Source organism: Sorex fumeus, unplaced genomic scaffold (assembly GCF_029834395.1).
Source record: "Sorex fumeus unplaced genomic scaffold, SorFum_2.1 ptg000063l, whole genome shotgun sequence".
In the NCBI taxonomy this organism is placed as follows: domain Eukaryota; kingdom Metazoa; phylum Chordata; class Mammalia; order Eulipotyphla; family Soricidae; genus Sorex; species Sorex fumeus.
The window spans coordinates 31,452,808-31,466,165 of NW_026606120.1; the positions used below are offsets into that span (position 1 = coordinate 31,452,808).

The following is a 13,358-nucleotide window of genomic DNA, read 5'->3' on the forward strand; positions in this document are numbered from 1 at the left end:
GCATAGCAGGTAGGGCGTTTGCCTTGCATGCAGCAAACCCAGGTTTGATTCCTCCACCCCTCTCGGAGAGCCCGGCAAGCTGCCGAGAGTATCCCACCCACACAGCAAAGCCTGGCAAGCTACCGTGACATATTCGATATGCCAGAAACAGTAACAACAAGTCTCACAATGGAAACGTTACTGGTGCCCGCTCGAGTAAATCGGGGAACAATGAGAAGATAGTGCTAGTGCTAGTGTCCATATGAATTTTTTTTCACTTTTTTAAAAGCTATTAATTATTTTATTATTTTATTCTACATTATATACATATCATAAAAGGCCACAGCAGTTTTTCAACATATAAACGCTTTAAAAGTAGAGGGCACTATGAAGGATAGACAAGTATCAAAATGAAGTTCCGTAACAAGGGTATATACTCAGTGTAGTATTTCTGAGCAATAACAACGCAGATACCAAGTTATTCAGGTTTAGCTGTGACTATTCCATATGTTTATAAACCTCTTTGGGGTTTATAGCCTAAATATAAATAGCCTAAGTGTGCCAAAGTTGCCATCTAAAGAAAAATGACACTAAAATAATAAACTTCAAGGGATACTTAACACTAGCTCTCATTAGTAGGTCCCTAAAAAAAGAGATGAAAGAAAAAAATCAATACCCAAATTCTTCATGTACCCGGGGTGGTGCTTTTATTTGGGGGGAGGGTGGTAGGGAGGTTTGGGGGCCACACCTAGCAATGCTCAGGAGTTACTCCTGGCTCTGCACCCAGGAATCAATCCTGACGGTACTCGGTGGGATGCCAGGGATTGAACCCAGGGTGGTCATGTGCAAGGCAAACACCCTACCTGCTGTACTATCTCTCTGGTCCCTGGAACTCTGCTTTTTTTTAAAGGGTCATCATCAAAGTATCTTTCAGAGTCTCTTCTTAAATAATAACAAAAACACTGGTTTCTGCTCTGTGAAAATACATCTTTAAAACTAACTGGTATCAGCAGATTCATATAAAAAATACAGTACACCAAGCTACACTGGTATATTTCCATATTAAGAACTTCAAAATATACTTATCAACTGAGACCATAGTCCTTGCATTAGTTTTCAGTCCACTATGAACAATTATCCACTGCATGTAAACATGTCTAAATAAGTATAGATAAAATACATCAATCATAAATTTCTGTAAAAGATAATAAAATATCTTCTTTAAAAAACAAAACAATAAGCTATTACTGCATTGTTTCCAATTTATGAAAATGGAACAGCCTTATGGCTGTTGCCAATCCTGAGTTCATTATAATAAAAATGGCCCTAGTTCCTGGTTAAAGTCAGCAACCAATCCCATTTCTCTCATTTCTCTTCAGTAGATCTTCTAGTACTGTAGGCAAGAATCTGTTTTAGGTATTATTTTGTCCATTAATAAAATTATATACCAAAAACTGACCAGTGCCACAGTACTGTGTTGCAAACAGTTTTCCATCAGGCGTGGGATCTGAGAAAGCAATTTCTTCTTTACTCAAGTATGAGCCGTATATAAAATTGCTCCTTAGGCATTCAATCATTCGAGAAGCAATTTTCTTGCGTCGCATCATGCTGAATACCCATATACGGCTGATACCACAGATTGCAGGTTCTGGCAATGTTGAGCAGCACCAGGCCTTTTGCCTTTCAAATCTGACTTTTTCTTCTTCTGACCTTATAACTGGAAGTTTCTCTTCTATGATTCTGTAGCCCCACTGGATATGTTCCGCAATTAGACAGCCAACTACTTTTTTGTCATTAGAAATAAAGAGAAGTGTTTTAGTTCTAGAATAGCACATTAGTGGAGCCTGTTGGAAACCTAAATCATTATCAACCATCTCTCTAATTTCGTCGACCTTTTTCAAAGCATACTTTGGGTCTTCAGGAAGGACCATTATTATCCTGCCATCTGGGTATTCAGCCAGAATTCTTTCTTTTTTCCAGCCCACATATTTTACAGCACTAATAAACTGATTATGGAAGAGCAGATGTTGTGTTTCATCTTCAGGATTTGAAGCTGTGTAAAGCATGCCACAAACATTACAAGATACTGCTCCAAATCTTTTTTGTCCAGCATCTATGATCAAGCGATAGCATGGCGGGTAGGGCGTTCACCTTACAAGCGGCCAACATGGCCGACCCGAGTTCGATTCCTCCGCCCCTCTCGGAGAGCCCGGCAAGCTACCGAGAGTATTCGATATGCCAGACACAGTAACAACAAAGTCTCCAATGGAGATGTTACTGGGCCCGCTCGAGCAAATCGATGATCAACGGGAGGGCCTTTACCTTTACCTATCTATGATCAACTGTTTTTCATCAACTTTTTCTGTTTCTTTTAGCTTCAACTCCTTTGGAATTGTTAACTCCAAACAGGAATTACACTCAGACCAAGAATGATTTTGTGTCTTCTCTCTGTTGTCACTGATCTTAGATGTTTGGTTACTGAGTATACTGCTAGGCTGTTGGGGAACTGAACCTGCAAATGTACTGTCTCCTGAATCAATTTTTGCTTGACTGAGCAGTGCTGCAACTGTGGTGGAATTTTCCACTGTACTCTTTTCAAGCTTAAATTCCAAATGCGGGCTGAAATTCTTATCTGGTGTTGATTCAGAAGAATGTTTCATCTGGTTATCCAATGATGGGACAGGAAGTTTTATCTGATTATCCAAATCACAATTTTCAGAAGCACTTTTTGTGGTTTTATTAATTTCAACTTCAGTGTCATTAATTTTAGCTTCTTCAGAATTAAGTTTTTTCATTTCTTCCTGCTGACAAGCCATGTTTTTATCAAGATGTGGTTTTAACCCTAAAAATGTACTCTGAGTCACTGGATGATGCACTTCTAAAGCTGGTAGTGAAAAACTGGTTCGTAATAAGTCCAATTTAGGAGAAACTTGAGAATCCAACTTATTTTGTTGCACAGAATTAAACTTTGATAGCTTAATTTTAGTCCAGTTAGAGTTCTTTTTAGTTAAGCTGTTTATTCCATTTAGTATACATTTCACAGGCTTTGTTTTTCTACTGGGAAAGAAACGATTACACTGAACATCCTGATTTGTTTTCTGGTGATGAAGTGTTTGCCCTTCAACATCGGTCTCTTCCAACTTCACTTCCGTACACTGGTCCTCATTTACACTTTCTACTTGTGAAGATTCCTTTCTCACCTCTACAGTATCTGACTCAATTTCACCAGCAATTTCTTCACATAGTTGAAGAATGCTACCTCGCTTGTTCTTTCCTTCTTACTCCAGTTCGTTATCGACATTTTGTTCAGGCACTAATGGCTGTGGACGTTTTGGGGACTTTGCAGTAGTAATCACTTGTGTATGAACAGACTTCTTCATTTCACTCTTTTTAGAGATCAGTGAAGTAGCCACTTTTGATCTTTTTATCTCAGAAGCTACAGGCACAGGTTTTGTTTCCTCTTTTCTAGAATTCTTCTGATGACATTTTTCATCGGATCCTTTTAAGCACTGAGAACTGCTGGTATCAGCTGCCTGGTGCTCTACTTTGCGTTTTTTTCCTTTTGGTGAATTTATTTCATTGAGAACTGGATTTCCATCCTCTTTAAAGTCAGACTTCTCCTGTACTTTCCTTTTCACATGGTTTGTACTTGTTTTTACTTTACTAGTCTTACTCTGAGTATTACTACAGTACTCTTTTCTTGTTAGTGGAAAATTCTGTTTAACTGCTTGTACGGGGCCCTGAATTTCTCTACTCCGCAGAGTCCTTGTTGAAACCTCTGCTAATTGTTGTAGTCTTTGTGATCTTCGGTTAAGCTGCTCATTCGATGTGGAGGTTTCATTCACTGATTTTTTCTGAGATGATTTCTTCTTTTTCATAGATTCTTGTTGTGAATTTAGTTACATTTTTATTAATGGAGGTGTTAGCTTTTTTGTCACTGGATGCTGCCTTTGCTGACCTTGTACTCATGCATGTTCCAAATTCGGGCCGATTTATTTTATTTTCACTGGAAGAATTAACTGGTGATTTTAAAACTTCCTTTGGTCCTGATTTTTTGGCTAGATTTTTCTGAGACTCTTCAATTTTTGTTTCTAAATTTCTATCTTCTCTTTTCTTAGTGACATTGGAGGAATTTTCTTTTGATTTCTCCTGCATGGACATCATTCCTTTGTCCCCCTTTTCTGAGTAGTTTTGAGAGAATTTTCGTGACCTTGAAGGTGGGAATGCTGAATACCTAGTATTATTACTGAGAAGCAGGTCTTAAGAATGAACTTTAACTGATGCTGCTATACATTTTCAACAAGAATACTGGTTTGCTTCAAGTAAGGTTTCTGTCATCCAGTTCTTTTCCCACAAGACAGAACTGATCTTTCAGCAACCATAACTCATGAAAATTTGACAAAATCATTCCTTATAATATGCTCTTAACACATTACACAGCACCTTACTGAAACGGGAATCATGTATCACTTTAAATTGATTGATGATGCGTCTAATAAATGATGCTTCTAAAAACTTCCTGTGTATTTGTGATCTGTCATCTTTGGAGGCGGGAACCCATTGATATTCGAATATTCCACCTAGGAAGTCTTCTCCCAGCAGCTTCTGCAAAAGGCTCCTTCCTGAACTCATCTGAGGAATACTAGGCGCTGCAAGGACTTCCTGGGTTAAGCAGCCCCCCTGCAGCTCTGGGGCGCAGCGCCCAAGGTTCCCGGGACTAAGCCCAAACCGGCTCCGCCCGCCGCCCCGCCGCCCCGCAGCCGCGCCCATTCCCTGGTCTGCTGCTCTGTGAGCTCCAGGGCGGGAGGTAGGGGTGGCAAAGTTCTCTCGTTCGGGACCTGCTCCACCCCGCGGCACGTGCCTCTCCCCCAAGGAGCGAGAACGCCCGAAACCCTCCCCCGCCGCTCTCGCACGCAGCCCCGGCGCCCCCGAGCCCCGACTCTGCGGCGTGACCTTGCCCCGCACCCCCTCCCCGGGATCCCCGCAGCCCGGCCCGCGCGTGCACAGGCTTTGGGGTGCAGGCGGGCCTCGGGGAGTGGGGAGCGGGGGTCGGGGGCGGGCCGGGCCGAGGCTACCTGCAGGCGCCCCCCCCACCCCCGCCGCCCACCCCGCCCGGCCCGACCCGGCCACGCCGAGGTCCCCACGGTCCCGCAGGCTGCAGGTGGGTCGCCCTCGCCTCGCCGGGATCCCCTCGGCGCTCTCCCGCGCGCCTGACGAAGCCCGCGTACCTCTAGTGTTCATATGAATTTAAATATTGATCTTACCAAAATACTTTCACAGATACATCTAAATTAATAGTTGGGAAAAATAATTTTTAAAATAAAGTCTCCAATGGAGACGTTACTGGGCCCGCTCGAGCAAATCGATGAACAACCGGAGGGCCTTTACCTTTACTTAAAATAAATTAATGACAAAAAATAATAACTGGTCAAATGTCTGGGCAAAGATTATACAAGATGATACACAAAATTGAGGACCATAGTAGTGTTTTTGTTTTTCCTATTTTCTTGAAGAATTTGTATAAGATTGAAATTATTTGTTCTTGAATGTTAGACAGAAGTTAAATGGGCCTAGAGATCTATTTATAGGAGGATATTTCATAGAAGACAATCTATTAATAATTATAAAATATTAAAGACTTTAAGTTCATTTTTATCAATGATACTACCTAGAAATTTTTTCAAATAATATTTTTCATATTTGAAAGTGGTCCAAATGTATTTAATATCTGTAACTGTCCAAACATAAATCCACCTTTAAATTTTTCTTATATTATTTTCCTGGTTTTTTTCTTTATCCTTTTTATCTGTGGTGGTCCATTTCTGCTCTGACTTTTTGCAGTGCTGAGGCTTTTCAGGGCTATCTCTGATAATACTGAACTCAGGGCCCTGTGCATCCCAGGCATGTGCTCCAGCCCAGCCCATTGGCTATCTCCACAGCTCTATCTTTCCTTACATTTTCTTCTTTTTTTTTTCTAAATTTACTTCATCAAAATCAAAGTAAGGGGATTTAGTGTTCCAGTTTCAAGTTGTTTTATAAAACTAAATCTTGTGGAGTTGGAAAGATGGGGTGTATATGAACAACCTGGGACTGAACTCCAGCACTGAAATGGTCTACAACACTACTAAGAGTGTTTCCTAAGAAGAGAGTCAGGAGTAAGACCTGAGTACCATGAGTTGTGACCCAAAAACCAAAAACAACAACAAAAAGACAAAACAATAAATTGTATATCTAAAGTTAAAATCTTTCATTCTCTGTCATTTGAACTTAACTATTGTTCTTTCTGAAACTTCTTATAACAAATGCTTAGCTCATGGAGACCTCTGGAGACTTCTTTTTGTTGTATCTACATACGGGAATCACTTAATCTAAATAATGCTTGAACTGCACTGCACAATATTTGATTCTAAGGTTACCTAGTATCCATTAGAAATTCTTCTTCAACTCATAGTTTAGAACTTATTTCTTAACTAATGCAATATTTTAACACACATTTTGAAATATGTATTTCTAACTTGGCTGTCTCATAACAGAGAACATATTCTCCAATAATTCAGATCAACATTTGTTGAGAGTTAATGGATTGTCTGCTCATTTTTCAGTGTTTGTGTGTGTGAGTGTGGGGGTCGGTGGTTATTTGCATAGTTTTAAAAGACATTCAGGAGCTGGCACCACGGGAAAGGTACTGACCTTAAACGAAGCAAAGCCAGGTTCAATCTCCATCACCCCAAATGTTCCTCCAAATGCCACTAGGAGTGATCCTAGAGTGCAAAGCCCTTCACCAGAGGGTGGGGTGCAAAAACTTAAAACAAACAAAGATACATTCAGCATGAGTTGCCTGTAGTTATACTAAAAATTATATTTGTCTGTGAGTTCAGATTTGTTAGTCATTTTTTCAATTGTAGCACTGTAGCACGGTCCTCCCGTTGTTCATCGATTTGCTCAAGCGGGCCCAGTAATATCTCCATTGTGAGACTTGTTCCTCTATTCTAGTGAATTTATTGTTCTACAAATGTATATGTAGGACATATACATAGACCACATACTTTGATTCACAAATATTTGAAACCATACTTCCAGGAAAAAGTAACATTTTAACATATAATTAAAGTACCTCCAATTATTTTGCTTTGGCTTCTATTTTGATTTTCTTAAAAAAAGATATTAATCTTCCTTAAAAAGATCTTAATCCTTTTATTTAATGTTTTGTGAATCTTAATGTTTATTGTATAGTTCCATTTTGGAGTTTTTTCTTATAAACAATTCATATTAGATTTTTTAAATGTTTTCTTATTTGCTTTTTAAGAAAATCGAAGTTTATTACAAAGTATAAGAGAAGAGAAAAGAAACTCCCCATATAGGAACAACTTAGTATAGGCATGAGTTTAGGTTTCATTTTTATCTGAGAATTTTTTTCTAAATAAGTTTCTTTCATTGCAATCAATTTAGTTATTAAGGTTTATTGAGATTCATTGCTAAAATCTTAATTTTGCTCCTATTAATAGTATTCCTTATTAATAATATTCCTCTGCTTTCTTATTCAGTTGGATTATGCTGTCTCTGCTTACTATGTCTTCCATTGAACTTATTTATCCTCTATTTCTTTTGTTTCCCTGGATCTTATAAATGAACAATTACAGTTAATTCCACAAATCTAAATTTGACTAAAATACATACATACATACTCGATTCGTAAATGCATACATAAATACTAAATACTATTTATAAATACATACAAAAATACATAAATACTAAATAATGAAATATTTAATATGAGTTACCTGAAGTTATACTAAAAAACTATATTTCCTTCTGGCACTATACAGAACGTTACAAAAGTAAATATTAATAACAATGTTTGGGGCAAAGAGATAATAAGTCTGGAGCACATGGCTCCGAGTTTAATCCCTGTCACTGACAACTTCCTGACCACTGCCAGATGTATCCCTGATGCAGTACTGTGAGCACCACAGATTGGGCCCAAACACCGATCCATCCTGGAGGCACCATGGAACCATGACAACAGGGAGTAGCTCCCAGTACCATAAACACTGCTAGGAGGCCCTTGAAACAAACTACACTCATTTATTCCTCCTCAGAGCTAAGTGTTGGTGTATCTATTTTCACTCCATCTGGTTGTTGTCAGTTCCTCTGCACACTTCTATCACCATTCTATCAATGAATAAAAAGAAAAAAGAAAAATAGATATTTATTGCTTCCCAGTGCACAGGAACTGTAGAGTTCCCTGTAGAGAGCAACTGGTTCCTGCTACTGCCTTCTGCTCTCTATAAACCTGCCCCATATTGCAGCATCTCAGAAGCCCGAGGTGTACCTTTTCCCAGGCTCTGAGTTCTGGAATTTCAGTTTCTCAAGTACTAGAAGTGGCAACCCTAAAGAAAGTGCCTATGTTATTCTAGTTGTATTTGTCTTTTTAATCTTTCAATATCTTTTGAACAATTTCATGTTTTAAATCTTTTTGCTACCTGGATAAATCTAGGAAAACTGAAGATCAAGGAAAGGCGCAGGAGCTGAGGAAGAGGTTGTAATTATCTAACTCCTCTTGCTATAGCCACTGTTGTTGGCAGGTGTCCTTTGTTTAAAGGCCACAGGGCAGCTGATGAGAGTTAGTGTTTTAAGTCTCCAAACTGAAGCCCAGGGCTCATTCCCCTACTGGAAGACAAGTAATTGAGGTAGAGAATTATTTCTTTACTCTGAAGTCTTCTTATTTGGTTAAATTCGAATTCTCCTTACTGTGTTCGATATGCCAGACACAGTAACAACAAAGTCTCCAATGGAGACGTTACTGGGCCCGCTCGAGCAACGGGAGGGTGCCTAACACAATCTTTCTCATCTTTGGTGCAGTGAGCATCTTCTTTGTAATACTGCCCTTTTACCATCACCTGAAACACCTAGAAATATCCAGGAGGTAAGAAACCATAGGAAACTCAAGAAAACAAGCTTTTCTCTTCTCTTTTGATGTATGGGTGCACTCCAGCCTTACAGTCCCTTGGGCAGTGTTATTCCCAAGCTTCTCTAGGCCTGTTTCTGCCTGGAAATCAGGAATGTGTCAAGGTTCGTTTTTCTGTTCAGGAACCTTCCTAGGGTTGAATTTCCTGAGAGATGACTTTGCCTCTGATCACTTTGGAGACTAGAAGCCAAACCTCCAGGGACAGGAGGGAAGGTGCTTGCTGTGGCTGCAACTTATCCTTCACCATTTCCCTGGTCTTTCTCTTGTTCCTTTTACAGGACCCTGAGAACGCAGAACAAAAGACTCTGTGGTTTTCCTCCCTTTTACTTATTTCTAGAGATGAAACACCAGAGAGAGACTACATGAGACTCTCATGAATTCCCTCCCTCCCTGCTCTGCAGCTCAAGAAACACATGCATACTCATGTGAGCTCTGTCAGGCAGGAATTACTTACAAAGTCAACATATAAAGCAATTTGATCAAGGCTTTGTTATAATATAGCAGGAAAGACTTGCATTCAGCCAAATCTGGTTCGATTCCCCACAACCCTTAACGTTCCCCAAGTCTGTCAGGAGTGATCTCTGAGCATAGTGCCAGCAGTAAGCTCTGTGCACCACTAGTTGTAGACCAGAATAGCACTGTAGCACTGTAGCACTGTCCTGCCATTGTTCATCGATTTGCTCGAGCGGACCCAGTAACATCTCCATTGTGAGACTTGTTACTGTGTTTGGCATATCCAATACCTCACGGGGAGCTTGCCAGGCTTTGCAGTGCGGGCGAGATACTCTAGGTAGCTTGCCGGGCTCTCCGAGAGGGGTGGAGGAATCAAACCGGCGTTTTTTAAAATATACAAAAAGCAATTTGGACAGGGTCATTCTTCCATTGATTTATATAGATATATAGAGCTATTGAAAGCCCTTCCGTGTGCACGCCTTCATACAAGAGAACATTTCCCTAAGGACTTCAGTATCAGTATGACAAGACTGACGGTGCCACTCAAGAACTGAGAACAACGGTGTGACAAGGTTAGAGAGCGCTCCCCCGCCACCCCACTGAAGGCGTCAGTGTGACTAGGCTCAGAGCCCCGCCCCCCTTACTGAGGTGTCAGTGCGACAAGGCTCAGAGCCCGCCCCCCCACCACTGAGGCTCAGAGCCCCATGAGGCGTGAGGCATCAGAGAGATGAGGCACAGAGCACCACCCCCCATACGGAGGCGTCAGTGTGACTAGGCGCAGAAGCCCCCGAACTGAGGCGTCAGTGTGACGAGTTGCAGAGCCCCCCCCATACTGAGGCGTCAGTGTGATGAGGCTCAGAGCCCCAGGAGGCGTGAGGCGTCCTCAGTGAGACGAGGTGTAGAGCACCCCCCACCCCCCCCACCCCCACTCCCGAGACTGAGGCATCAGTGTCACAAGGCGCAGAGCAGTCCTCAACCCCCCCCCCAAAAGAGACCCTGTCCTTAAGGTCCCCACCTCTGGGCAGTGAGACGCACAGTTGGTGCTGAGCAGCCTCCTGTGAGCAGCCAGGCCTGACCGCGCAGGGTCTTCCTCAGGAAGCCGCAGCCCGAGAAGGGGCAGCCGGAAGCGCTCTCAGGGCCCACGTGAAGGCTAGGCAGTTCCCCACGCGGTGGGGGGCGGGAGGGGGAGAGCAGAACTCCCAGAATGCCCCGCTCTCAGGGCCCATGTGAAGGCTAGGCAGTTACCCGCGCGGTGGGGGGCGGAGAGGGGGGGAAGAGCAGAACTCCCAGAATGCCCCGCTCTCAGGGCCCATGTGAAGGCTAGGCAGTTGGGGGGGGGGGGGAAGAGCAGAACTCCCAGAATGCCCCACTCTCAGGGTCCACGTGAAAGCTAGGCAGTTACCTGCGCGGTGGGGGGGGGGGGAGAGCAGAACTCCCAGAATGCCCCGCTCTCAGGGCCCATGTGAAGGCTAGGCAGTTACCCGCGCGGTGGGGGGCGGGGAGGGGGGAGGGGGGGAAGAGCAGAACTCCCAGAATGCCCCGCTCTCAGGGCCAATGTGAAGGCTAGGCAGTTACCCAAGCGGTGGGGGGCGGGGGGAGGGGAAGAGCAGAACTCCCAGAATGCCTCGCTCTCAGGGTCCACGTGAAAGCTAGGCAGTTACCTGCGCGGTGGGGGTGGGGGGAAGAGCAGAACTCCCAGAATGCCCCGCACTAGGGTCCTGGGGCCTGCCGGAAGGAGCCCAGCAGCAGCAGCAGCTGCTCTTGCTGCTTAAGGGGCCCTGGACTGTGCGCTTGGCCTGTGAGCTTGTGCTAGGGGGTCAGTAGCTTCCTCTAGAGAAGCAGGTAAAAATCTCAAGCTTCTGATTATGGTCTGGATTCTGCTCACCATCCCTTGTCCAGGATTTACCCGTGATCCCCTTTTGTGGAAGATGCCCCCCCCCGTGCTTTTATCACTTAGGAATGTCAGAGGGTTGGGGGCGGGGGGGGGGGCTCTTCCAGGAACCCAGATCCAAGATGAATAAGTATACATGAATCTCTCGTTCCTCTGCCATCTGCATGTGTTATGCAGCTCTCTATACAACTGTACCCCAAAATAATGATCAAATTATTTTCTTTAAAAAATTTCTCATTCACCTCTCTGCAGGTTCATGGGTCAGCACGTCCCTGCCCCAGGCACGTTCCCCACCCCCCCTTCATGTCTCCACTGCCTGGCAGCCAGAGGAGACTTTGGGGAACACCTTGCCACGCTGTCCTTCTCTGCAAGTTTGTCGCTCAGCACATCCCTGCCCCGTGCGCCCTACGAACCCCTTCCCACACAGTGTCCCCACCACAGGGAAGCCAGACAGGACTCGGGACTACCAGCTGGGACTGGCTGGGGGTGTGGCCTCCACTGTAAGAGGTGTGGCCTTCTGTGTGGCCTCAGTTATTTTCCCCATTCCCAGCACCCTCAACTCATATGCTAGCCTATATCACCTAATTCCGTGCAAAACATCCTGACCACCTAAAACACACCTAAAACAATCCACTGGCTTACAGCAACTCCATTAAAAGACCAGTGTACACAATTAACCTGTACAAGACCTATATAAAAGAGCACATCCTCCAACGCTTCTCTAGATGCCTATCATAAGTCACAGAATAATGTTTGAGAGGAAGAAGTATTCTAGAAGGGGAGATGGGTGACCACCATTGGCTGAGCTCATTCATAACATTTTACCTCAATAAGCGGGAACAGTAATAGTGAACTTGAAGGTTTTACCTCTGTACCACAACAACATGAAGAAACAGCACAAAACTCCACTACAAGGAAAGGACGAAGAAGAGTCCCAGCAAACAGGGGTTACCCACAAATATGATCTCTTTGATAAAGAATTCCGAGATGAAATACTGGGGATGTTCAAGGAACTCAATCAATGGTGCAAACATCCAGAAAGTAAAGGAAGACATGAAAGAAACAGTGGATCGGATAGTTGAGAAAATACAGGAAGAAATCTATTAATGCCCAAAACTAGATGTATTCCTCATATTACAGTATGGGGAATATTGCCTGCCACAGAGGCAGGATGTGGGAAGGGGTGGGGGGGAGGGATACTAGGAACATTAGGGGTGGAAAATGGGCACCGGTGGAGAAATGGGTACTTGAACATTGACTGAAATGCAATCATAAAAGTCTTAAGTCTGTAAATGTATCTCATAATTATTCATTAAAATAAAAAGAATTTAATTTAAAAAAAGCAAAAAGCGATCCATTTTACATGAAAGCCTTTTATATAAATATATTTTTTTTAAAAAACGCACTAAAAATAACCTAATGTAAAAAAATGTGGTGAAACCTCATTTTGTAAGCTTTTTCTCTCAAGAGAATTCCCTGTTGCCTGAGCTGGAGAGAGGTGACTCCTGTTTCTCACTTGAGAGGTGTGCTCATCTTCAAATCTTTGTGGATTTCAACTGGGACGATTAATATGTAAAGTCCTTGGGGCTCCTGTGTTCTAGAGTGTTCCTTGGTCTGTTTTGTAGTCCCAGAGCACTGGGTGAGCTAACTGGTCTGCAGTGGGATATCTTGGGATATGATTATGGAGAACACAAGAAGGCAAGTCGTGTGCACTCTGGAGCACCTGTTTGGGATGGTTCCTGGGCTGATTATCCGATATGAATTTGAATGCACATGGAATGTCTGTGTTAAGGCATGGATCTTCAAGAGGCTAGAACATGTCGGGACTGGTTTCTAGATATTGATTAGCCTTCTTGGCCATATTTGTAATATTGCTTTTTTCCTCCAAACATAAATTGAGTGTGGCTTTACTCTACTTGTTTGAGGAACAGATGACTCTTGGGCCCTACTCTCACTGTGGTCTCCTTGGCCCTCAAAGATTTGAACTTCATCTCCACCGTTTGTTCCCTGTGGCAAAGATCCTGTGACACCCAACTGATACTCTCCACTTTTGATCCATTCCTGGAA

General features: G+C 43.1%; 1 pseudogene; it reads right to left on the reverse strand.

Annotated features, from left to right (window-relative positions):
- Positions 1-795: 795 nt before the first annotated feature.
- LOC130035588 (N-acetyltransferase ESCO1-like) lies at positions 796-4,143 on the reverse strand (annotated as a pseudogene).
- Between the last annotated feature and the right edge of the window lie 9,215 nt (positions 4,144-13,358).